General features: G+C 47.8%; 1 long non-coding RNA gene across 3 annotated transcripts in view; it reads right to left on the reverse strand.

Annotated features, from left to right (window-relative positions):
- Positions 1 to 26,930, reverse strand: part of Gm31175 — a 53,512-nt gene that overhangs the window by 17,008 nt on the left and 9,574 nt on the right. For 2 of the 3 annotated variants that reach the window (XR_876271.2, XR_876272.2), the window contains exons 2-5: positions 14,162 to 14,242; positions 13,659 to 13,792; positions 13,211 to 13,386; positions 12,053 to 12,441 (exon numbers count right to left, since the gene is read on the reverse strand). This is a non-coding gene — a long non-coding RNA (predicted gene, 31175). Of the gene's footprint in view, positions 1 to 12,052; positions 12,442 to 13,210; positions 13,387 to 13,658; positions 13,793 to 14,161; positions 14,243 to 14,483; positions 14,560 to 16,483; positions 16,558 to 17,599; positions 17,793 to 26,930 lie in introns of all 3 variants that reach the window. The other variant, XR_876270.2, reaches the window with a different exon arrangement.

The following is a 26,930-nucleotide window of genomic DNA, read 5'->3' on the forward strand; positions in this document are numbered from 1 at the left end:
CAGTTTGAGTCAACAGTCCAACTTTCCTCAGGATGCATTTCCAAAGGAAATGTACCAATGATGAGAACACATCTGAATCTCCATGTTTACAGCAACACTGTATCTAATATCTAAAGTATGAAACCAACCCACATACCCTTGGATGAGTGGATAGAGAAAGCATGGTACATTGACAATGTGGAATACTTCACTGCCTTCAAGAAGGATGAGATCTTTTGGGGTCTGAGCAGACATGGAGATCATTAGTAAGTGAAATGAGCCAATCCATAAAGGCAAACACTGCATGTTCTCCCTCAGGAAGAATGGAAGATGCGGAAGCTATAGAAATATTGAGTATAATGCCGTTTACCAGAGACTGGGGTGGGGGCCATCAGGTACAGAGAGAAGTTGACTGTTGACTATTAAAGCATGACGAGACAGGAGAATTAAGGAGCAGGAACTTATAGCACAATGGTGTGATTACAATGAACAATAATTCACTGTGTCTCTCAAAATAGCTAGAAGACAGGAGTTTGAATATTCACAATGCAAAGAAATGATAACTATTCTAGGTGTCAGACATGGTCCTTACCCTCATTTGGCCAATCCCATTACCAATTCTCATCACAGGTATGTACCAAAACAGCAGTGTTCCACCCCGTAAATACCTATTATAAAAGTTAAGTTTCTTCAATGAATGCGTTGTGTGTGCATGTAGGCATGAATGTGTGTGAACATGCAGAATTTGGGTATATGCACATAAAGATACAAAAGTCTGTGCACATGTTCATCAAGGCCAGAGGAAGATGTCAGGTGTTTAATCTCTGCCTCATTTCCCTGAGAAATAGTCACTCACTGAATCTAGCCCAGGCTAGTGGCCAGCAAGCCCCAGTGATCTCTCTGTCTCCACCTCTCACAGCTCTGTGTCAAGATCTTTTTTCTTTTCCTAAATGTGAATGCCAAGATCTGAACTAAGGTCCTCGGGCTTGCACAGAAGGCACTTCTATCCACTGAGTCATCTCTCCAGTCATGGAGAAGGTTAAAGACTACTAAGAGGGGCTAGAGAGATGGCTCAGTGGTTAAGTGCACTGGCTGTTCTTCCCAATGTCCATGTGGCATCTTACAAGAACTGTCTGCAATTCCAGTTCTGGAGGATCTGGCAACCTCACAGATGTGGGAAGCCACATGTGCCATTGCAGAGTGGAGCTGGCTACTGCTGGCCACCATGCATAAGTTTGGGCAAACAACCAATGTTTACATATGCAGTAAAGCTTTTTGCCAAGATACTGCCTGGCCCGGTCATGATAATGAGGTTCCATGAGGTACTGAGAGAATAACCAATCAGATATGAGACATGCAAATGAGGTATGATAATGAGGTTCTGTGAGGTACTGAGAGAATAACCAATCAAATGTGAGACATGCAAATGAGGTATGTTAATGAGGTTCTGTGAGGTACTGAGAGAGAATAACCAATCAGATGAGGAACATGCAAATGAGGTAGAATGAATAACCAATTTGGGTGTGAGACACACCTCTCCTAGGCCTATATAAGCAGCACCAGTTCTGGGCTGGGGTCTCTTCACCTCTGCAATCAAGCTCTCCCAATAAACGTGTGCAGAAGGATCCTGTTGCAGCGTTGTTCTTGCTGGCGAGTTGGGCATGCGCAAGACACAGAGACATACATGCAGGCAAAAAAAAAAAAAAAAAAAAAAAAACCCAACCCAAAACAAAACAAAAAACAAATAAACAAAACCAAACAAACAAACAAACAAAAGACCCCCCAAAATCAATTTACATAAAAGTACATAGCCCCTCTCTCCTGCCTCCTGACAGACAAAATCAACTCAGAACTGGGGGTGTCTAGGTAGGGCAGCTGGCAGGCTAGTACCTTACCCAGCTGGGCCCGGATGCCTGCTGACCTCCCCTTGGCAGAATGTGCAAATCACAGTAGCTGTTCTGGAAAGCCACATTCCACCTGTTGACCATCTCCATCTGTGATGGGAGTGAAATCGAGTGGAGCTTCTTGCTGCAGATTCTGAAGACTAGTGTGGCACACTAGATGGTATGCAACACTAGTTGGACAGATGGGACCTGGGTAGATGTGGCTTGCAAGATTCAGCGGTCAGTGGAATGCCATCATTGGCTAACTCCAATTGTCTCTGCTACTCCCAGGAGACCCTCTCCTGCCACCCACTCTCTTCAGAACTCTCACAAGAAGCAGAATAAATTGTGAGGACTGTAGTTTCAGACTGGTCCTCCAGGAGCCATCAACAGGTTCCAGGGCCTTCTCTGTGTCCCCCCCCCCCCCGGCAGCCATCCACTCAGCCTTGGATGAGTGATGGGCCCTTCTGCTGCTCTCTCTCTGTCCCTGAGCCCTGTTGTCGTGAGTCCCTGTGAGTCTGGGACTAATTCTTCAAGAGTATTCTTTTTGGCTTGGACAGTGGAAATGGCCCTTTGGGTCAGGTCTATGTTGCCTTCTGTGAAGTGGCTTTTGACCACATCAATCCGGTTTCATAGACAATCTCAGACTTAAGAAGTACTCTTTAGCTTATTTAGGATGTGAGAGGCACTGGATTCAATACCCAGAACCAGAAGGAGGAGGAGGAGGAGGAGGGGGAGGGGGAGGGGGAGGAGGAAGAGAATGAGGTAGAGGAGAAGAAAGAGGAAGAGGAAAAGAAGGAGAAAGGAAAAGGGGAAAGGAATCAAAATGGAGGGGGAGGGGAGGGGGAGGGGAGGAGGAGGGAGGCTGACTTTGCCACTGGCTCTCGATCGAAGTTTTAGCTTCTCAAAGGGACCAAATGTTCCCCACTCACAGGTGGTGTTGGTTTTAGGGGATTCTTAGACCAGTGTTCAGGGTCTTAGCTTCATCACCCTGTGGTACTAGGATCTGTCATAGGTGACACTCCAACTTTGGAGCCAGCTTCCCCCGTGCCCTCTGTTTCCATTCTGGATCTGTCCATGTCCTGACTGCTGCTGGTGTTTTGTTGCTGAGGAACCCCAGCTTTTGTAGACATTTGAATGCAGAGCTACTCTGGTTGGCTTGGTCCTTCATGGTGTCAGACACCCAAAGTCCATCGCAGATGCTCAGTAAATATCACCCAAGTTCAAAGTATTGGAAATGCATTGATGAACTGTCATTTTAGAGAACAAGGCTCATCACGGTGGCAGTCAGGTTGTCTGTCTGTGAAAGAGATTGGTGTTGGCTCAGGACCCCAAGACCAAGGTCTAGGGACAAAGAAGATTTGTTTGCCCCAAAGGGATAAAGGGCAGGGAATAAGGGAAATACAGGAGACAGAGCATGAAGGGGAAGGGGAAGGGGGTGAGGGAAAGGGGGCAGGGGTGTTTGTCCCTGAGTGGGGACAAAGGACTGCCTCTGGATAAAGAGGAGACACACATGGCCCATGACAAGTGACAGTTTACAAAGGTAAAGAGGGAAACACCATGTTAGGATGAGGTGTTTAATTTTAATTGGGCATGTCAATTAGGTAAGCTTCGGATTGCTGGAGTTCAATACATTGACCTTGGTAGTCAGCCTCATGAGGACGCATGTATGTTAAGTGGTAGAATCTATAGTGAGCACTCCCAGGTGTCCTATCTCTTCTCACCAGCATCACAACTTTGAGGGGAAACCACATTGTCATTCATGCTTTGAAAACATTGAACTCGATGATGTGCAAGTGTTGGCCTTGACAATAACAGGTGTTCGGGACTGACCTGGAACCATTAATCATCAACACATGCTATCTACAGGGAAGGAAAAATGAAGGAACTGGGCAGAGTGGGTGGAACACACTGGCCTCTCCTGACCTCAGACACCTTGACACCCACAGACTCCATGTTGGGAGAGTACAGTGGTTAGACCACTGACTTAAGTCCTTGCCTATCTTGATTTTTTTTCTCCTTCCTCACTCCTTCCCTCCCTTTCTTCCTTTATTTTTTAAGAACAACATCTTTTTCTAACTCAAGCTAACCTAGAACTCATGGTCCTTCTGCCTCAGCTTCACAAGGGCTAATATTGGAGGTGTGTACCAACACAACTAACCCTTTTCCTTTGGGACACAGACTTCCATTTGAATGCTGGCCCAGACTCACCCATCTTCTGCTTCCCTCTGACCCAGATTTACACTACTGAAGCTCACAATCTCTGATGTCCTGGTTCATGAGCCACATGGCTCACTGTTGGAGACCCTGAAGGATGATGGATACCAATTATGCCCTACTCTCTCCCCAAGTCTCCCCCTGTCACCAAGCCCAGGTCCATTCTAAGGACAAAGCATGGGGTCAGTGCCTGCCCTGACTCTTCTAGGCTCACTACGGCGGGGCCTCTTCTCCACTGCATACACCCAGAGAGACACTGCCTTCAAGGGCCTCCTGAGGAAGGAGGCTTTCATTCTATGCTAAGTCAGGGTGACTTGAGAGCACAGCTGGATGTTTTAGGGAGTTGATGAAGAAAGAATGGGGACCCAAAGGCAGCCACACTGATGGTTTTATGCCATGGCATTCAGCGCTTGCCTGGACCCCCATGAGCACACACAAGGATGTTTCACCGCCCCAGCCTTCATCACCTTGCCCTCTCCTCTGAGAGCCACCTAGAATTCCTCTCCATCCCTTCCTGGTTTTGCTCTCCTTCCCAAGACTTATCCTTCCCATCCCAGTGCCCCGTGTCTGAGTCTACAAAGAGATGAGTAGACATTTCTCTCTCCTTTATCTGATGTGCACACACCCCCATGCACACACCTGACACGTGACAGAGGTGGGTATGTGCTTGTCACTTAGCGGAGACTAATGGTATTTAAAAAGGTTAACTTTTCTTACAGTAAACTGTTCAGCCCAGGGACAGACACCTTGTGAGTTTCTTTATTCATGAAGCCTCTATCTTCTTCCTGGGATTGATGGGTGACAGCTCTTGGCCCTAGGCCCTCCTTAGATGTATTTACTGTTGCCTCTGAAGTACATCTTTAATCAAAGGGGCCATGACTCATTGACACATCGTCAGAATATTACTGAGTATCTCATTAAAATGTTAATAGCTTCTGTCCGGCAGTATCGATTCTGATGTCAACTATTCTTCGAATAATAAGCAAAGCTGATTTTTACAAATTTAATCTTTCAACCTTGCTGACTGATAAAGGAGATGAGAAAGCTCTGAGGGGAAATGGGTGACTCCGAGGCATCCATCGGAACAGACATGAAATAAAGAGCGTTCTGTCAAACTACACTGGGGATGCCAGCTTGCTAAGACAAACTGGATATGGGGAAAGTGTTTTCTTTTTTCCTAAACAAATCCATCAGCAATGGTGGCTTTGAGTCCCTTACCTTGTACGGATCTTTAGTAGCCTGAGCAGTTGTGAGCATCAATGAGCTCGGACTGAGCAGGACCACATTCTGAAAGCCATTTGGGGTTCCCCAAAAACTAAGGCCCAAGGCCAGTGTCTTCCATCGCCTGAATGCTTGATGGCTTCTACCCCACTCACCTTCCACCCTCTGATCTCTGAGGCAGTTAAAGCCACATCTTCCTGATGGGCTATCTGCTGCTCTTTCAATCTTGGCTGTGCAGGGGCAATAAAAGACCCCTTCCCCTTTGCTCCCTTTAGTTTGAAAGCCAGAAGCTTTCCCGAAGCTACTGCCCATGTGCCTCACCCTGAAACCTGCCCTACTCTGTGCCAGCAACATCTACCTAAGGTAGCACTGTTGATCGGAACCCGACGTTCCCTTTTGTGTAGTGGTCTGTGCTATTTGTTGCCTTCTATTCTTGCCTGTTTCCTCCTTGGAGGACAAGGGGAGACTGTGTCTCTAGTCTACTCTAGCCTTACCAGGTCCATGTTGGGCAGATAGTAGGTGTTCAGTTAAACCCTGGTTGAGAACTCATTTGGTAGAGTGCTTGCCGTACAAGCACAAAGATTTGAGTTCAATTCTCAGAACCCAAAACAACACAACAACAACAACAAACCAAACAACAAGAACACGCTACTAACACAAACAAAACCACAGGAGTGGTGGCGAATATTTCTAATACCAGAACTGGAGGCAGAGACAGCAGAGTTGTGGGGTTCATTGGCCACCTAGTCCAGCCTAATAAGTGAGCTCTCCACCAGTTAGAAGCCTATCTCAAAAGACAAGGTGGACAGCTCTGGCCTCTGCATACATGTGTTCCTGTAACACATACATGTACCTTCACACACACAAAGGTACCAACACACACACATATGTACTTACACACACACACATGCACAGGCAAGCACACACGTACTTACACACACAGACACACACACAGATACACACACACTGACAAACACACACCTACTTATACACACACACACCCATACACACACACCCCGATTGAATCAATGAATGAAAAGTCTTCTAAACCTAGGAAGGATGCGGAAATGCCCATAAGGAGCTGAGTTAGAAGGGATTCTATCCAAGAGAATCAGGGAAAGAAGCCCATAGGAAGTGGGCCACTCAGACTGAGAAAGAGGAGGAACTTGGGGATGCATAGCTACACTTTCAATTGCTGCCTGCAGCTCACTTCAAGGGGAAAATCTCTGGCATGGGTCTGTGGCTCAGAACTCAAGGGCCAGGGTCTAAAGACATGTTCAAGCCCCAAGTCAACATTTCCAGAACAAACACCCACAACCAGAAGTGGCAAGGACGGCTGACTCACCACATCATCTCCCATGCCAGAGCCAGACCCTGTTGGAAGATGGTTATCATTCCTTAGTACCCGCCGTACCCGCCCTGGCGGAGCTGATGCCCGGTCAATGGGCCCATTCAGGCGGCCCGCTTTGCATATTATTCTTAATAAACATTCATAGCTCAGGCCATAATGGCCCTTTCAAGGCTCCTGCTTTGAATGTGTGTTAACGACAGAGTGCCTTTGTGTACTTACATGTAAAAATACACTGGCCACCCTGTTGATACGCAGCGTATATATTTATAAATATTTATCACCGAGTCGTGGCTGACATTTCCAAAATGCTGCATTTGAATTAGACTTCGGTTTTTTTCTGTCTCCAAAGCTGAGAGGCCAGACAAGGTTAATTAATCCAATTTGGCCTAATAACGTGCTGCGTAACGTAATGATCTCCATGCCCTGGGTTATTTGTCAAGGGGGAGGGGCTCTCACAGCGACTTGAAGAGGAGGGGTTATGACTCCAGGCTGGATCTCCTGCCAGCCAGCGCTATGGAGACACTGTGCCCATGGTGCCCCTAGGGGGACAGATGAGGACCAGACAGTTTGTAAGTGAAGCCCAGAGTCTGGACTTGGGTGATTCCCGAGAGAGAGGTGACATTGTGGTTAATAAGCTCCTTTCCTGGGTCTGTCCTTGCTGTGCCTTAGCCCCTGGGATGCACTATTCACTCAAAAAAGGCATTCAGACCATTTTCTCACAAACAGGCCTGGGTCCCCTTGTTTTCAAGGCTGTTTCCACCCATAGACATTGACTGGGTGTCAGACAGAACCAAGGTATCTGTTAAGGACTGGCCAGAAGGAATTCCTAGTCACTAAATAATGATGGAGTAGGCTGGGCAGTTGGCTCTATGTGCAAGCATGAGGATCTGAGTTGTATCCCCAGAACAAACGTGAAGAGATGGCAGGGCAGCCTATAGCCTTAGCACTGGAGGTGGGAAGTCAGCTGGATCCCTGTGAGTCAGGCCAGCCAGCTTAGCCTAACCTGCAAGCTCCAGATCCCTGTCTTAAAAACCAATGTGGATGGTGTCTAAGGAATAGCACCAAGGTTGACTTCTAGCTTCTACACCCACACACACACATACACACACACACACACACACCTATCTAAACATAACACATACATGCACACACATGCACAGGCACACACATGCACAGGCACACACATGTGTGCATACCCACATACATGTACACACAGGCATATGCAGGTACAGGCACACATACATACACACACATTCACAGGCACACTCACACACATGCACACGCACACATGTGTGCACACTCACAACCACATACAGGCTCATAAAGAGGCACACACATACATACAAACAAATACATGCACATACATGCATACACACATGCACACACATGCACAACTACACAAACATACACACATGCACAGGCACACACACACACCCGCATACGAACACAAGCACACACATGATGTATTGAAGAAGTTAGTGGTTTAACATCTTTCTCCAGGCTGTTTCACAAAGCACTGTGTGCCTAGGGCATGGTTGTAAAGCGGAGTGAGCTCTCCCACGTGTCCCAGCAAAGGTTTCCTGTTTGGCTCATCTGGATTCTTACGGGACTTGTCTTTGCTGGCAGATGGGTGGGAAGCACCTCGCCGGAGAGAATCCTCAGAGGAGGACTTCGAGCCATATCTAAATTACCAGAAAGTACCAACCTCTCACCTGCTTCTCCGCAGCTCCACCTGCCTCAGGCCTGCCTTGGATGATGAGTCTCTCCTTCTCCTCAGTGGCTTCTCTTAAGAATCCTGGTCGCCAGCCCCCATTCTCCATCCACAGGTGACCTCCCCAGTCACAGAACAGACCACACAGACTACTGTGGTTTGAATATGAAAGGGTCACAAGTAGGAACACTTGGTCCCCAGCTGTGGCTGTTTGGGACCTTTGGGAGATTGGGCCTCATGGTGAATGGGCCTCTGGGGGTGGGCTTTACAGAGGCTTTCTGTTCACTCTGCTTCCCAACAGTGGATACACTGTAGCAGGCCTTCTATCTGCTTCCTGATGGTGGATACACTGTAGCAGGCCTTCTATCTGCTTCCTGATGGTGGATACACTGTAGCAGGCCTTCTATCTGCTTCCTGATGGTGGATACACTGTAGCAGGCCTTCTATCTGCTTCCTGATGGTGGATACACTGTAGCAGGTCTTCTATCTGCTTCCTGATGGTGGATACACTGTAGCAGGCCTTCTATCTGCTTCCTGATGGTGGATACACTGTAGCAGGTCTTCTATCTGCTTCCTGATGGTGGATACACTGTAGCAGGCCTTCTATCTGCTTCCTGATGGTGGATACACTGTAGCAGGCCTTCTATCTGCTTCCTGATGGTGGATACACTGTAGCAGGTCTTCTATCTGCTTCCTGATGGTGGATACACTGTAGCCAGTCTTCTATCTGCTTCCTGATGGTGGATACATTGTAGCCAGCCTTTTACTCTTGCCACCATGCTTCCCAGCCTTGGTGAGCCCTTCCTGACTTAAGCTGCTTTTTGCTATGTACTTTGTCAAAACATTGTGACAGGATACTAACAGAGTGCCTCATCGCCTCCCAGCTTGTCACTATCCAGCTCTGCCCAGTGGGCTTTTCCATCCACACCACCCTGCCCGATCATTTTCCCTTCCTATCTTTTCCTTTAAGCCCCAAGGAGCCAGTACCATCCACTAAGGACTCAAATGGAACCAGGGGGCCAAGTTCAAGTGCAAACTGCCTCAGTTCCTCTACCTCTTTGACCTTCACATGCTGGCTCAGCCTCCATGCAAGGCCAATGGCTCCTAAAGGTTCTACCTCCTAAAGCCAACCAGCTCTGTGCACATGGGTTCTGAGAACCAAACTCAGGTCTTTGTGCTTGTGTGGCAACCATTTGACCACTGAGGCATCTCTCCAGCCCTTAATGCCTCTTTTTGGCATACCGTACAGTTCATTAACAACCACCCAAAGGTACAAATTGCCATAGCAGCCTAGAATTACGTTTATGAAATTCCTAATTGTATAAGTCAGATCCAGTTAAGCTTCAATATCACAGACCCCAGGGTCAAGGGCTTGAGGAAAGGGGCCGGGAACATGGCTCAAGGGTAAGAGCACCTGATTTTCCAGGGAACCCAGTTTGGTTCCTAGCACCCACATGTTGGCTTGTAACTCCAGTTCCATGGGATCTGATGCCCTCATCTGGCTGCCTCTGACATCAAGAGTGAGTGGTGCCCAGATATATATGTATGTGCAAAACATTCATACACATAAAAATAAGAATAATAACTAGTTTTAAACAGAGTTTAAAAGCTGGATAATGCTGACGCATGCCTTTAATACCAGCACCCTAAATGCAGAGGCACTCAGATCTCTGTGAGTTCAAGAGCAGCCTGGTCTATAGAGCAAGTTTCAAGACAGCCAGGACTACATAGAAAACCCTTATCTCAAAAAAGAAAGGAAGGAAGGAAAGAAAAAGAAAAGACTTTGGAGAAACAGAGAATCAAAAGAAGAAGAAGGAAGACAGAAAGGAGAAATACAAAAGGAAAACAAGTCCGGGTGTGAATTACCCTAGCAGTGACCGCCTTCCCTAGTCAGGGCACACACAGGGCACATGCGTAGCATGGTTTTCAGACTGGAATTTGATCTGTGTTCTTTCAACCAAGGAATTCTGTCCTACAATTGACTCATTTAAAAGTAAGTATTTAGGTCGTATTTGTTGGCTGATGAATGAATGTAGAGGTCAACCGGAGGGCTGCCAGCACCCCAAAACAGAAGAACGGAGAGTGAAAACACAACCGTCTGTCTGAGCGATGGCGGCGTTCTGGCATCTGTGACTTCCAACTCAGAGTAATTTGTCAGGTGACCTTGAATAGAAATGCTAGCTCTTTTTTTTCTTTTTTTTTTTTTTTTTTGTGGCTATGGAAAAGAGGGATAATATTTATTCCATACAGGGCATCACTAAAGGGGTGAAAGGTGATTGATCGCTATGACTAAGAGGAAGGAAGACGGCGTAATAAATACTAATTATAATAGCCATGTTGGCTTGGAAGAAAAATGCCTTTAAAAAAAAAAGAGGAAGGAAAGAGAAATCTTTCCAAGAGAAAGCCTCCTGGGACAGTATCCTGGGTCACAGATACATGCTGGCCTAAAGGAACCCAAAAGTATACTGGGATAGGCAGAGTCTATATTTTTAAATTGTTCATGCAGAATTTTCAATTGTCAAATTATCTCAACTGTGGTATGTATGGGGCCAAAACTTGGAAGCAATTACACCTTTCTTCCCTTTACATAAAATGCTAAGAATGAGCATGAAAACACTAAGGTCGCAAATTATCCTCACATAATGACCCATGTATACACGAGGCTGCATATTTCATCTGGACCCTAGAGGAGGCCGGATCCTTCAGGGACTACTTCCGTGGCTCCCTGACTCCAATCCTGTGTCCCATAACCCTCTGTTGGCTCATCAGGAAATAAATAGAACTTTAGTGCTGGAGCTGAGAGCATGGGTCTACCGACCCCAGCCCCTCCCCTCGGTCTGCTTCCTCCAGGCCTCTCCTGAACACGTAGAGGGTCCAGAGCGAGGTTCACACACCTCCCAGGCTGCATACCAGCTCCTGGGAGAGAGGCCAATTGGCTTAGTCTGCGGCCAGACTGGTAAGGGGTGGTAATTGACACTTGAACAGGACATGTTGCATTCCTCCTCAGTGAGGCAGTAATTGAACACACATGAGGCCCCTGCACGGTGACCCTGGAGTGTGCCACACACCTGGAAGCAGTGAGGTTCAATTAATGTGTCACCGTCACTAATAGTGGCTACTGGTGAGAACCACCAGTCATCCGCTCAGGCCGAGCAGCTGGGGACAGAGTGGGGAAGCAGGGAGCAACATTCAGGTAATTTACCTAACGACCTAAAATTACCAGAGAAGGCCGCAGACCAATGGTGGCGGTGACTCAGCAAAATTTCTACTAACTGGTTTTTTTAGACAGTCTCATGCAGTGTGCTGGGATTACATATGTGCGCCTTGGCGTGTGGCTTCTAGGACAGCATTTTTATTGTTTTGTTGTTTTAACTGTGTATACATGTGGCTCTTGTGGCTGGACATATGTAAGTGAGGGTGCAGACCGAGGCCAGAGAAATCCCCGGAACAGGAGTTACAGCAATTGTGAGTTGTTCCATTTGGGTGCTGGGAGCTGAACCCAGGTCCCCTCTACAAGCTCAGTATGTGCTCTTAACTATCCAGCCAGCTCTCCGACCTGTTAACATTTTAAATAAACATGAAGAACTATGTACAATGGGAAAGGCACAACACCAAGAAGGGAATGCACAATTTGACAGTCCACCTTTTCATTTTTTTTAAATATTCCTCAAGAATTTGTACCGTGCTTACCATGTCGTGGGACTGGCAGGACCCAGTGATCATCAGTACAAAGAAAGAATCCACACAGTGACTTGGGACAAGTACCCCGGGCCAACAACAAGGCATGGGGAGAGTCCCGGGCAGTCTGTCTGCAGGCTTTAGGGCATCCTTGAAGAAATGGCATCTGGACCCAGCTGAGGTAAGAAAGCACAAGGCGTGATCAGCACACACTAACCCCAGCCCTGTCCAACAGCCCCAAGGGGAGCTCTCATCCCTCAGTTACAGCTACCGGACAAGAACCAAACCGGGACCCAAGCTGGAGTTTACAGTTTGCTTCTTTCACAGCTTGGGAGCTGGCTCCTCTTCTCACATCCATCCTCCAGCTTTGTTTGTTTGTTTGTTTGTTTGTTTGTTTCACCCTGTGGAGAGAAGCGTCCCTCTGAGGGGTGTCTGCAGGAGAGTGGACCTGAGAGAGAACAACCACCTCTCTGTTTTGGGGGCTGATTTGAGTCCCAGTGGAGAGGTATGTTGAAGGGCTGCAAGCCTGAGTGTGGGCAGTGTGTCCACAAGGCCTCGTGTGATAAAAATATCAGCTGCCTCTCCCCGTGGTAGGCTCCATTCCCCCGGCCTGTTGATGTTGGACTCAGCCACATTATTTTCTTGGCCGCTGAACTGTGAACGGAGTGATATGTGGTACTTCTGAGTAGAAGTCGTAAGAAAATTTCTCAGGCCAAAGCTACTACTTCTACTTCTGCCATTCTGCCATAAAACCAGCTTGTCCCGATAGACACTAGGTCTTAAATCTTCAACTTGACTCCCGGGGGGTGGGAAGGAAAACACAGTGTACGCAGAACTAAACCTAAAATCAGATAATCGTGGGCAGTGGTGGCTCATGCCTTTGAGAGAGCACTTGAGAGGCAGAGGCAGAGGCAGGAGAATCTCTGTGAGTTCGAGACCAGAGACGCTTTCTCTGTCTTGTACAGGAATGGGCATGAGACACACACACGCGCACACACACACACACACACACACACACTGACTCCCCAAGGGAAACTGTCTGGGGAGTTCCTGAAGAAAACACCACAGAAGGTGTTACTGGCACCCTACTGAGGCTGCTGGTCTGGGGAGTGAAGGAACACTGCCCTTGGAGGAAGCCCTAGAGGTTCCGTGTAGGCATGGGGATCCCACCTTGACAGTTCTGTGAAACCCCGTCTTGGTGTGAGCTGCAGACGGCAAAGCCAGAAGTGGATCCCAGAAGATTGTGTGTGGATCCCAGATGCCAGACACCGAGCTGTAGGGTTGAGATTTTCACTGCTGGGTTTTGGTTTTGATCTGATTGTTTTTAATGTCCTGGTTCTTCCCTCCTTTTGGAATAAAAAAGTACAAATCCCATTTTATCTTACAGATGGCCAGTTAGGAGACTTTGACTTTCTAAAGGGACACTGAACTTTCAGAGCACTGGAGATTTTATAGACTGAGGGGACTTTTTAAATTCTATTTTTTATGTTGTAATGTTAACACGAGGACAGACAAAAAAAAAAAAAGTATTACAGTTTAACAGTCTTGGGTTTGCACTTCAAGTTTACAAGGAGCCAAGTGTCCTAGGTAGTTTTTTCATTGTCAACTTGACACATACTAGTGATAGCCAGAAGGAGAGAGTCTCAAGTGAAGAACTGCCTCAGTCAGATTGGCCCCGTCTGTGAGAATCTCCATTGATGATTGCTGTAGGCAGCCCCAGTCCACTATGGGCGGCACCATCACTAGGCAAGACTATAAGAAATCAGGCCAAAGAGAAAGCCAGTAAGTAGCATTCTTCAGTGGTTTCTGCTTCCGTTTCTGCTTTGACTTCCCTTAATGATGGAATGTGACCTTGAAGGTTAAGACAAATAAACTCTTCCCTGAGTTCTTCTGGTTGGGTCATTTGTTTGGTTGGTTTTGGTTTTTTGAGGCAGGGTTTCTCCGTGCAGCTATGACTGTCCTGGAACTCACTCTGTAGGTCAGGCTGGTCTCAAACTCAGAGATCCACCTGCTTCTGCCTGCCGAGTGCTGGGATCAAAGGCACGCACCACTATTGCCCAGCTGGTTGGAATATCTTATTACAGCAACAGAAAGCAAACTAAAATAACCCTCCGTACTTACCTGAAGGAATAGTCAGGTTTGAGGATTCTCATTACTGTAAGTTTGACTTACATCGACTCCATGTTCTTCAGCTTCTCATCACTGTAACAAAAGGTTTTCAGTTACTTAGTTCAGGGAGAAGGCTCATTAGGTAAAGTCTCTTGCTACCAAGTCTGAGGAACAAGTTCTATCCCTAGAACCACATGGTAGAGAGAGAGAGAACCAATTCCCCCAAGTTCTCTGCCCTCTGTATGTATAACCATGGCACATCAACCCCTCCACCCTCTGAAAGTAGTCAAATACACTTCTAGAAATATAATCAAATTAGAAAGAGGAGGCTAACCTGGCTGTTTTGAGGTTCCAGTCTGTGAGTGATTGGCCCTGTTTTACAGGACTCGCAGTGTAGCATGGCTGTTCACCTAGCAACCAGGAGGAAGGAAGAAGAGACTGAGGTCCTAGAAGCCTCTGTGAGGACGTCTGCTCTGTGCACAACAGACATTGAACACTTGATCTAGCAGTGAGGACTCTAGCAGGGTGTTGGACATGGGGGTGGGGGGCTTGCTTGTGGAGGCACAGGATTGGGTGAATGAAATGTAGACTATGCTTCAACGTTATTCAGTGAGGCAGGCTGTCTTAATCAAAGCCAGCACTGACTCCTATAGCTAGTTTTGCTAGTCAGCTTGCTCTGGGGATTCCCCTGTCTCCACCTTCTGAGGCTAGATTTCCACCCCCATCAGACATTTACATAGATTCTGGGGATTTGAACTCTGACCCTCACATTTGTCCCTATGAGGGGCAACCTCTTTAACCACTGAGCCATCCTCGCCAGCCCTGAGCTTGACTTTTCTGGTGAGAGATAATCGTGGTGGGAGGTCCTGCATGCAGCCCTGGTAATACGACTTACAAACACTAACAATTTTTTTTTTGTTTTTCTAATTCCAATTCTCCAATAGCCTTCCAGAGAAGTCCAGCCATGGGCTCACCATCTCCCATCATGCTCTCTGATATGCCCAAAATGGCTATGTAGGGGTGTGAGCTGCAGCTCACATGTGAGGCCAGAGGGCCACTCTCTTATCATTTCTCTTTCTCTTTACATGGCTCCCAGGGATCAAACTCAGGCCGTCAGGCTTGTGCGCAAATGTTTCCACTCACTGAGTTGTCAGCCTAACTCTTACGTTTTCTGCTCCGGCTTTTTGTTTGATTGTTCTCTCTCATAGTTGATGTTGTCTTCTAATGTCTTGCTACAGAGTTTTTCTACCATGCATCTAGGCTTATGAATCCCTAAGAAGCGACTATGATGGGGGGAGGGGCAGCAGGAATCTGAGGGTGCACATCTTTAACCACACTCAGTAACCACAGAGTGAACTGGGAGAAGGCCACCGCTAGGAACGATCAAAAAAGCCCGTCCCTGGCCACACACTTTCTCCAACAGGGCTGAACATTCTAAAGGTTCTATAACCTCCCCAAACAGCATTGCCAACTGTTCAGGTACATAAGCCTATGGGCGGACATTCAAAGCACCACAAGACCCAAGGACCCACCCCCAAGGGGCTCTTTCCTTCACTAAGGCCCCACCTCCTACAGCTTCCGCAACCTCCCAAAAGAGCGCCACCAGCTGGAGACATTCAGAATGTGAGCCTGTGGGGTGGGGCGTGTTCTCACGGTAATGAATAGCAGCGAGGTAAGAGAAAATCCTGCGCCCTTTGACAGACACAAGGAGAGCCCGTGTCCAGGCCCGGGTCCAGGCACACTAATTCCACATCACCTGGAACTAATTTTGAGGAGCATCAGACAGAAAGGCTAAGGAGCCACTTCAGAATAAAGAATCTAACGAGGCATGACAGCTGAAGGCGCAGCATCATCCTGGATCGGAGCCTGGGTCGGGGCATAAGTTACAAACGATGTTATTTTGTAAATTGATGAAATTTGAATATAAATTCTGAGTTGGATAATAGTAGTGTCCAACAATAAATTTCCTAATTTTCGTAATCATTCTGAGGTTACGTGAGAGAGTATTTCTATTCTCAGGAGATGGACAGGGAAGAACTTGTAGGCCAGCAGGGCGTGGTGTCTCCAGCGGGGTGTGGACTTTCCTGCTTGTTCTCTAACGAATAATTAACGAGCGTCAATTATCAGATGGGAAGGAGTGTGAACAACTGGGAATCAGGGTAAGGATGCTTTTCTAAAGATTCTTTACATCGGAAAGTACACAATGAGGATCCATTGGGTTCTCAGAGTTCACTCCCTCGTCGGTTTGCATTTGCTGGTTAAGAAGGAGGCCTTGGGAGCTGAGAGACAGCAGTTTCTTTTACAGGGGACCTGGACTTGGTTTCCAGCACTCACATGGTGGCTCGGAACTGTCTGCAACTCCAGTTCCAAGGCACCTGCTCAATGCTGTCGTCTGGTCTCCTCAGCTCCTGCAATTGAATGGTCCACATAAATTCATGCAAGCATACATGTATACAGAGCAAATCCTCACACATACACAACAATAAAATAAATAAATGTAATTTTATAATTTTCATGTGGCTTTACTAGAATATTAAGTGAATTAAAGGCCCCATCCTAGGATGTTAGAGAGGATCTACTACTACCAAAGCTGCAAACCCAGCACTCAGGAACTAGAGGCAGAAAGACCTGGGTTCAAGGTCATCTCAGCTAGGAAGCTCCTTTCTTTACAAAAACAAAAATGAGATTTATGTATTTTATGTATGTGAGTATACTGTCTCTTTCTTCAGACACTCCAGCAGAGGGCATCAGATCTCATTACAGATGGTTGTGAGCCACCATGTGGTTGCTGGGAATTGAACTCAGGACCTCTGGAAGAGGTGCTCTTAACCTCGGAGCCAGCTCTCCAGCCCTAGGAGGCTCGTTCTAGTTAACCAAAGCTCAGCTGGTAAAGGGGGCTTCCTAACATACACAAGCCTGGGGTTCCTTCCCAGCACTATGTGCACAGGGAGTAGTAACATGGAGCCCGCCCAGCAGGTAGAGGCAGGGCAGATGTTCAAGGTCACTTGGTGTGATAGTGCATGCCTTTAATCCCAGCCTGGTCTACAGAGCCAGTTCCAGTACAGCCAGAGCTACATGGAGAAACTCTGTCTAAAAAAAAAAAAAATCAAGGTCATTGTTTGGTCACACAGCAAGTTCAAGATCACCCTGGGCTACTCTTTAAAGGCTGTACCTTGAAACGGACTGGAGGGTTAATTAACTTCCCTGGGTTTCACTTTTGTCAATCTGTAAAATCGGCTCGTAACGCCACCAGCATCAGAGAGCCTGAGGTCTGTACAAAGTAAAGGTGTAGCACACTGCCCCTCTGTAGGAAGCCCCAGTGCTCACTGCCCCTGTAGGAAGCTCCTGTGCTCAATGCCCCTCTGTGGGAAGCTCCTCCCTCTGTAGGACGCCCCACCCTCTGTAGGAAGGAAGCCCCACCCTCTGTAGGAAGGAAGCCCCTGTGCTCACATCTCAGCTGACCAAGCCAATAGCTAGTCTTTCGGTTGTCCTTCGACTGTGGTGGTTTGAACGAGAAATGCTCCCATAGGCTCACGTATTGAACACTTGGTTTCCAGCTGGTGGTGGATCTGCTTGGGAAGACTTTAGACAGTGCCGCCTTATGAGAGGAAGTGCGTCATCACTGGAGTTTGGCTCGGAGAGTCTGAAAAGCTCAGCATTACAGTTCATTCCATCTGCTTCCTGCTCCCGCAGGCCACGCCTCCCTACCATGGTGGACTCTCTAGAACAAGAAGCCAAATGAACCTTTCCTTTTATAAACTGCCTTGGTCATGGTGATTTATCTCGGCAGCCGGAAGGCACTAACGACAACGGCGCCCTTTTGGTCTGCGCTGCCTCTAAACCCTGAAGGCGGTTCTGGAGGTTCTGCGTGGCGCTGACTGCTCTGTTTCACAAGCCCTCTCTTCCTTTGCATCTCAGCTGTATCCCTTTGCCAAGTGACCATTTCAACAGAGACACAACCTCCTTTTCCAAACACAGTGAGAAGGGAGGGGATGGGACCTAACTAGCACTCCCTTAAAATCTAAAGTTTCCAAAATACTACACCTGAGGGAGTCCCTGTGAACACTCCTGCTTAGAATAGAAGAAGGACGGACGTCTCTGACTTCTTCTGACTCTGTCTGTCTGTGAAGACCAATCGGAACAAGTGTACTAACACAGCTAGAAAAGCTGGAAAAGTGCCAAAGATGCTTGCCCAACGTCAGAGAACAATCCAAATAACATCTATTGCTGGAGAGAAGCTATAGACAAGCAAGCCGAGCTGGCTCTAGAGTCTCTCTTCCCTGTGAACACTATCCAGATCAAGCTCAAGCTGGAGACACTGGGTACTGAGCCAGCCGTATCCATCTAAGAGGCTGGGAGGACTGCATTTGGACTTGGGAAGAGCAGAGCAGCCCAGAGGGGTACAAATTCTTGGAATGAAAAGAAAAAGGAACTTCAGAGATATGAACTTCATAGCCTATGTGGGTTTCCTGCCCAAAGTTGAAAAACAAACAGAAAACCACTGAGAGATGAGAATCTGGGCTCACTTTTCAATATTCTCCTTGTTAGCCAGCCGACTGACTAACTCAAAAGACATCTTCTCTGAACGTCAGAAAAATGATCTTTAGTGAATACATCTTGGGGTGAAGTCATCCTAGATCTGGGGTGTTCTCTGCAGCAGCAACTGTTGTGGTAAGAAGGGTGAGGACAAAGAGCCATGCATCACGTGACAGGGAGTCCGAGACCAAGGCTTGCCTGGGGTCAAAGATGAAAAGGACTGGGGGTGGGGGGGAGCCTGCTGTGCCCTGCTGAGATGCTTAGCCCAGGTTTCCTCGGTAGCCTCAGGAATCCAAGGGAGGTCCTTTCTCTTAGCTATAAGCCTTCCAGTCTGTAGTCATTTCTTCCCATCAGTCCCAGGAAACAGTTCCAGTTTCTTGGTGCTGAAGGTGTAGAACTGAGAACTTGGGCGGCTGTCAGAAAATGGGCAGCCCAGGCTAGGCACTGAGGCCCGGCAGCATCTGACCCCCAGAGAGGAGGAAGCAGCATCAGTCTGAACATGAAACAAATCTTTTTAAGGTGAAGATACTAAGTGTGGTTTTGGATTGGGTGGGATCCAGTGTATTGATCTAACACAAGTACAGTGTGGGTAATTGAAGGCTTCATCTGTCAATCACCTTCCTGTGGTAAAACACCGTAACCAAGGCCTGAGAGAAGAAGGGTTTATTTGGGTTTTGCTTCTGGAGAATAAATGGTGTTGGAGCGGAGGTGGCAGGCGCCTAGAGCAGCCGCTGAGAGCTCACATCTCAAACCACAGACAGAAAGCTCCCCTGCTAAGATACGTAGAGAAACTTCAGAATAAGCAAGAAAGAAAAGGTCTTGTCTTTTAGGATCTGCAAGGCTATTTTCTCCTGTCTTTGGAATAAGGACCTCACACCTTTATTCTGGACTATTCCCCACTGTGTCTTAAGGCAGAGCTCAAGTGAGGAGGAGTCAGGGTAACAGAAGGGAGGGGAGGAGAAGTTGGAGAGATGGCTCAGTGACTAAGACATTTGCTGTTCTTGTAGAGGACCTGGGCTGGGTTCCCAGCACCAAATGGCAGCTCACAACTATTGATAACTACAGTTCTTTGAGATCTGGCGCCCTCTTCTGGCCTTCTTGAACACCAGGCATGTACCACAAATACACACAGGCAAAACACTCATAGGGGTAATGTAAAATAAATCTAAAGGGAGGTTGTAAGTAGAAACTTGCAGCTGAGCTGGAAGTCCACAGTGCATTTTATATTATTTTAAAATTTATTTCCTAAGTGCGTGAGTGTGCCTGATTCCTGGGGAGGTCAGAAGAGGAAGCCAGGTCCTCCAGGACTGGAGTTAGAGACAGTTGTGAGCTGCCACCTGCGTTCTGGGAATCAGCCTCCAGACCTCTGCAAGAGCAGCAAGTGTTCTTAACCTTGTAGCCATCTTTCCAGCTCCATCATGCATTCCTGTACAAGGTGCTGGACTCACACAGAAGCAATCTGAACAGATATGTGTGTCAAGGTTGAGGGGCATGGGAGATAGTTTAGTCAGCAAGATGCTTGAAGCAGAGGAGCGAGGCCCCAGCACTACATAGAAGCAACCAGTTGTAGGCCATAATCCTAGTGCTGAGCGAGCAGAGACAGAAGGATCCCTGGAGCTCCCTGGCCAGCCTAGTGTCCTCATCAGGGCTTCCACTGCTGTGAACAGACACCATGACCAAGGCAACTCTTATAAGGACAACATTTAATTGGTGCCGGCTTACAGTTTCAGAGGCTCAGTCCATTACCATCACAGTGGGAAGCATGGCAGCATCCAGGCAGGAATGACACTGAAGAAGGAGCTGAGAGTGCTACATCTTTTTCCAAAGGGAACAAGAAGACTGGATTCACACTGGCTAGACTTAAGCATACACATGAGACCTCACAGCCCCGCACTTCCTCTAACTAGGCTACACCTTCTCAAAGCTCCGCCTCCACAGTGACGCACTTCCTCTAACAAGGCTACACCTTCTCCAATAAGACCACACCTCTTAATAGTGCCACTTCCCCTGAGCCAAGCATATTGAAACTATCATACCCAGCCTACCGGCAACCTTCAAGCCAGTGCTTCTGGTCCCCACACCTGTGCACACACACGCATATGCACCTGCATACACATATGCACCACCACCTTTGAGTTCCCCCTGTCTCGCTCACGGACAGATGCACGGTAGGTACTTTTTTTAATCTGTGCCCAAACTGTGACAGCTTGACACAAAAAACTTAAGGAGGAAAAAAAAAATTGTTTTGGCCTCTGGTTTGGGGTTCACAGTCTTTTGACTCCGTGTGCTTAGACAGACCATCACGGCAGTAGAGGAATGTTCACATCCTGGCAAACAGGAAGCAAAGAGCAGAACAGGAAGTGGCAGGATGCCATCCTCAATGACTTACTTCCTCCCTCAGAGCCCCACCTCTGAAAGTTTCCAGAACCTTCCCAAATAGCACAACCAGCGAGGAGCCAAGCTCTGAATCCATAAACCTATGGGGACATTTTGTTCAAACCACAGCAGGCGAGTGCTTCACAGCGCACGTGTGGGTGGTGGGCTCACACGGGAGCAGTCTGGATGGTAGATATACAAATGTGTGGGTGTCGAGGGCACATGGAACACTTACAGGGGGAAAGCTTCACCCTCCTTTTCAAAGTGTGGGGTCCCCAAGCACCCTAAGTCTGGCTACCGTCACACCCATGTAGTGGAGACCCGGATTACAGCAAAATCGCAGGTATGCATCCTTCTGTGCAGCAGGATTCTGCCTCTCATGATACAGGTCAGACCCAGGCCCTGCAACCCTCAGAGCTGGCCTCGGCCACCCATCATCCGCTAGCCAATTAAACACACAAACAACAGCAACACACAGAGAAAGTCTCCTCCCTCGCTCCCAGTGTTTCACACTGGAAAGAGCCACAGAGAGGTCCAGTGACCTTTCCCCATATCGGGGTTTGAATGAACCCCGGTATGGGCTCAGGCCTTTGAATACTTGGTCTCCAGTTAGCCATTCTGTTTGGGAGAGGGTTAGGAGGTGCGTGAAGCCCTCCTGGAGACAAGTATGCCACTGAGGGCAGGCTTTGAGAGTATACAGCTTCACCCCATTTCCAGACTGCTCTCTCTACCTGTGATCAAAGGTGTGAGCTCTGCCCCTGCTGCTGTGCCTGCTGCTTGCTGCCTCCACGCCCCTGATGGCTCCTGTCCCTCGGAATCCACAACCCCAAATAATCACGCTGCTCTATCAGTTGCTTGAATCATGGTGTTTTATCACCATGGCTAATGCAGACCTCCTCCAAGTCATCTCGCAGGGGTTGATCTGAGGGTTAGATTTAAAGAGAGGGCAGCTATGCAGTTAGAGATCCTGGTGAAGACACCCACCGTAGATCTGTCATAGTACAGGCTTCAGTGCCAGCCTGTGAGGTGGTCACACACTGGTCAGACTGGGTGAGATCTCTTGTCTGGCACCAAAGTCTAGCCTGTTGCTCCTCCAGCATAACATTCCTAGAGAAATTCTGGTTCCTTGGGGCCCACTGTCGTAATGAAAGGGAGGGACACATGTGTCTCTCTAAAATATTTTCATGGCTGCCGGGATGGCTATGCTAGGGGCACCAAAAATACAGAGACAGAAATACCAGGAGAGATTTCTTTAAGTCCATCACGTGATAGTAGGCCCATGCGTCTTTCGACTCAGAATATCAAGGCCATGCAAGCATTTTGTGTCTTATGGTGATTGCTGGAGCCTTTCAACATTTGACACCATGAGGCGCAATCATGTTTAATTCATAGACCCTGGCGAAGCTGTAGTGCTAAGGCACTCACCAATGCTTTCATGGAATATCCCGCAGTTCCGGGCCTCAGATTCTCCAGATGGCAGGAATCTCTCCAAGAAAACGTGCAGAGAGCTGGTTTGTACTCACCCAAGCTCTGAGGGAACGGAGGGCTCTCTGAGTGCATAATCCACAACCATGGCCCCTGTCCTCCTGACCCACTAAGTTATACAAGGGCACCAGGCACTGGAAGCTAAAATTAACGTTTCATGGGGCATGCCAGAGAGTTCTTATGTCTCTGGTGGAGACTTTCCATGCTCTTGTGACAGGCCGATTTCCACTGATGTCCCCACAGGGAGGGGAAGAATGACGTTCCTTGCTTTGTTTCCCCACTGCATAGAAAGTCGCCACGTGGACACCGTGCTGCAGCGAAGCCCACACAGTCACGTGGGCAGCCTGCTTGGCTTTTGGTAAAACTCCCACTATCACTCAACAAATATTTACTGGTCATCTGTGATGAGCCTGGCTCGACTCGGGGTGCTGAGGGTGAGAGACAGGATGGGCTATAGCATGTGCTAGAGCCTGGAGCCTGGGCCTCCTGGGCCCCCCTCCCTCAGCCCCTGGCCACACAGTTCCCTGCCAAGTGTGATAATCATGGAGTGTCTAAGAATTGGAAGAATTCTGAGTGAAAACAATGCCCTACCCCACGTCAGGAGGAGCTTAAATTCCCAGCTCTCTTCCTTCTCAGCTGGGCAGTGGGAGCCAGAGGCCATTTAGATATGGTCAGAAAGGAAAACGAAGTACCTGGCATAGGGGCCCACAGGGGAGAGCAGAGGGAAGACATGGCTGAGGCGGCTTCCTTTCTCTACCCTGGGCGTGTCTTTCACACCCTGAAACAGTATAGCCAAGTTGTAATAGGAACACTACTAGATGAATAGCTCACCAGAGTTCTGTCTGACATGGCAGCACAGAACATACCTAGCACCCCAGATGCTGGAGGCTGTAATGTGAAAATGTCCAACATCAAATTGCAGGACTTCTGTGACGTGGCCACAGTCCGTCTTACCTGGCTGCAATGATGCTTTCTGAGCAGGGGGGAGGAGCTCTCAGCCACAGAGCACTGCTGATGTGAGCAGGGGGGAGGAGCTCTCAGCCACAGAGCACTGTTGATGTGAGCAGGGGGGAGGAGCTCTCAGCCACAGAGCACTGCTGATGTGAGCAGGGGGGAGGAGCTCTCAGCCACAGAGCACTGTTGATGTGAGCAGGGGGGAGGAGCTCTCAGCCACAGAGCACTGTTGATGTGAGCAGGGGGGAGGAGCTCTCAGCCACAGAGCACTGCTGATGTGAGCAGGGGGGAGGAGCTCTCAGCCACAGAGCACTGTTGATGTGAGCAGGGGGGAGGAGCTCTCAGCCACAGAGCACTGTTGATGTGAGCAGGGGGGAGGAGCTCTCAGCCATAGAGCACTGCTGATGTGAGCAGGGGGGAGGAGCTCTCAGCCACAGAGCACTGCTGATGTGAGCAGGGGGGAGGAGCTCTCAGCCACAGAGCACTGCTGATGTGAGCAGGGGGGAGGAGCTCTCAGCCACAGAGCACTGCTGAGCTCCTCCAGAAGATCCTAGTTCAGCTCTTAGCAGCTGTGTCAGACATCTCACAACCACCTGTAACTCCAGCTCCTGGGAATGTGATGCCCTCTTCTTGCCTCTATGGGAACCCATACTTATCCATGTACATGAACACATACATACACACACACACACACAGGGAGGGTTGGGAGGAGAGAGACATTCATCTATAGACATATGTTTAGGTACATGTGGTTGAGTGTGCTCACATGTACATGTGTGCATGCATGTATATGTGCAGCTATGGGGTCATAGAGGAAGCAACATAGAGGGGCTAGGGGAGAAAGAGAGAGAGAGAAGGAAGAGGAGGGAGAGGAGGGAGAGGAGGAGGAGGAAGAGGAGGAGGAAGAGAAGAAGAAGAAGAAGAAGAAGAAGAAGAAGAAGAAGAAGAAGAAGAAGAAGAAGAAAGAAGAAGGAGGAGGAGGGAGAGCTGTGGGGTCATAGAGGGGGCAATAGACAAATCAAAGGCATAGGTGTCATAAGGCCATGGGGCACAGCTTCCTAGAAACTGCACGAATTTTCTTCTCCATTAAGTCTGTCTCCAAAGCATCTGAGCCTCAAATTCAGTGTGTACCCAATCACTGGCCACTGATGTGAGAGTGAAAACTTCTATTCAATACACTAGCTAGCCTGGCCATGTTGTCCTTAGAGTCTAAAGCTTCCTAACTTCTTACCGTGCAATTAGTACTTGGTCAGGAAGAGATGGAGATGTGGCAGTTTGAATGAGAATGGCCCCCACCACTGCATATGTTAGAATGCTTGGTCCCTAGTTGGTGGAACTCTTTGGGAAGAATTAAGAGGTGTGGCCTTGCTGGAGGAGATGTAGGCAGCCTTTGAGACTTCAAACCACCACTCCACTCCCACTCAGCACTGTCTCTCTCTCTCTACCTCGAGGTTGTCTCAAGTATGAGCTCTCAGATACTGCTCCAGGTCCATGGCTGCCAGCCAGTGTCATGTTCTCCACCACGATGGTCATGGGCTAACCCTCCAAAACCGTAAGACCCCAATAAACTCTTCTGTCATGGTGTCCTCACAGCAATGCAAAAGTAACTAAGACAGAGGGTATACACATGCATATACACAATGCATGCATGTCCATGCATGCACATATACAAGCATATACTCATGCGTGCACACATGTACATGTGAGCATACCCAACCACATGTACCTACACATGTTATGTGATAGTTTCTAAGAAGACATAAAAAACAATGTCTACTCGCAGCAGATAGGGAAACAATGACAGACCAAAGAAAGAATACTGTTGAGCCCAACTTGGTGAACCAATGAGTTTTATTGGGACTACCTACAGAAACAGATGTTACTCAGAGGCAATGGCACTGTCAGAGCCCAGCCCAGAAAGGGTGACTGCTCCTGAGAGCTGAATCCTTGGAGAGAGCACTGAGCAACCTGCCCACAGCTGGCAAGCTGGAGAATCACTTCTAGGCTGCTCAGCTGGTCTGAGCCTCTCCCAAGCAGCTCTGTTTGTTTGAAAAGTGTCTCTCATTAACCCTTGTGGCTTAGATGGGCCTAGTGAATCTTGGTCAGTTTCAGAGACTTCCTACCGCTTTTGAGTTGTTTATCCCTAACTTTTAAGGAGCTTCCATCCATAGAACTCGTATCTGTTATACAACAACAAACAAGTACACACACATGCACAAGGGCACACGCGCATGTGCATACATAAACACAGAGTGTTTGCTGATGGTCCCTACCAGCAGAAACCACAAAGGCAGCAGCAGTGTGTCTTCCATTCAGTGTTTGAGTAAGCACATCCAACATGCCATGCCTAATTCTATTCAACAGTGTTACAGGGGAGTCCGGGAAGCATATGTGTGTAGATAGGAATCAGGAGGGCATTTTTACCAAGCCATGTTGTTGGAGACTCTTAAAATCTTTGTATCAGCTGCACATCTTTTTCACTGAACATACACAAATATCAACAGCTGCCCACCCTTACCCCATTAGGATAGTTTGTTTTCAGCTTATCTGTATAAAGATCCTAGAATTAGGGTTTTTTTTAAATTAATAATACTATTATTATTTAAAATATCAATAATAACTACACTTACTAAACACTTCCTCCTCCTGGGCAATGGGCTAGACACTTTGGTTTTTTTTTTTTTTTTCAAACAAGCCTGTGTAAGTCCAGACTGATCTCCAACTCATGATCCACTTGCTACAGCTTCCCTGGGTGTTAGGATCACAGGTCATCTCATCTGTCTTATAAATCATTGAATTAATTATTCTTAATCATTATATTACATTAATTGTTAATTATATCAACACAATTTATTATTAATTCTATTAATTAATTAAAGCCGTTTAATTAATTATATTAATAATAAATCATTTTAAAATGAAAAGTTGAACCAGGCACAGCGATTTAATCCCAGTACTCAGGAGGCAGAAGCAGGCATCTGAATTTGAGGCCAGCCTGGTCTACGGAGTGAATTCCAGGATAGCCAGGGATACACAGGGAAACCCTATCTCAAAAACAAACAAACAAACAAATAAATAAATAAAATGAAAACTGCCAACCTCTTTCTGAGATGACTGTTAGCACCACTATGCAGATAATAGGTTTAAGGGAGGTCAAATCTTGCACCCTTAACACAAATACTGGTGCAGAAAAAAGTTCCGTTTGTTTTACTTTATAACCACCGCTTCCCACCAGTCACATAAACAGAGCCAGGAGTTCCAGTGCTGAGAACCTTGCTCAGGTCCTTGGCACACAGGGTGCGTTAGCAGGCCAGATTCTAACTCAAAGTTCCGGTGAGACTCAGAACGTTGGCGGTGGCAGAACCTCCCTTTGTCACATAAATGCCTGGCTTGGGTCCAGCTCGCGCCTGAGTCACAGCCTGGGTGAGCG

The sequence above is a fragment of the Mus musculus genome, chromosome 16 (genome assembly GCF_000001635.26).
Source record: "Mus musculus strain C57BL/6J chromosome 16, GRCm38.p6 C57BL/6J".
In the NCBI taxonomy this organism is placed as follows: domain Eukaryota; kingdom Metazoa; phylum Chordata; class Mammalia; order Rodentia; family Muridae; genus Mus; species Mus musculus.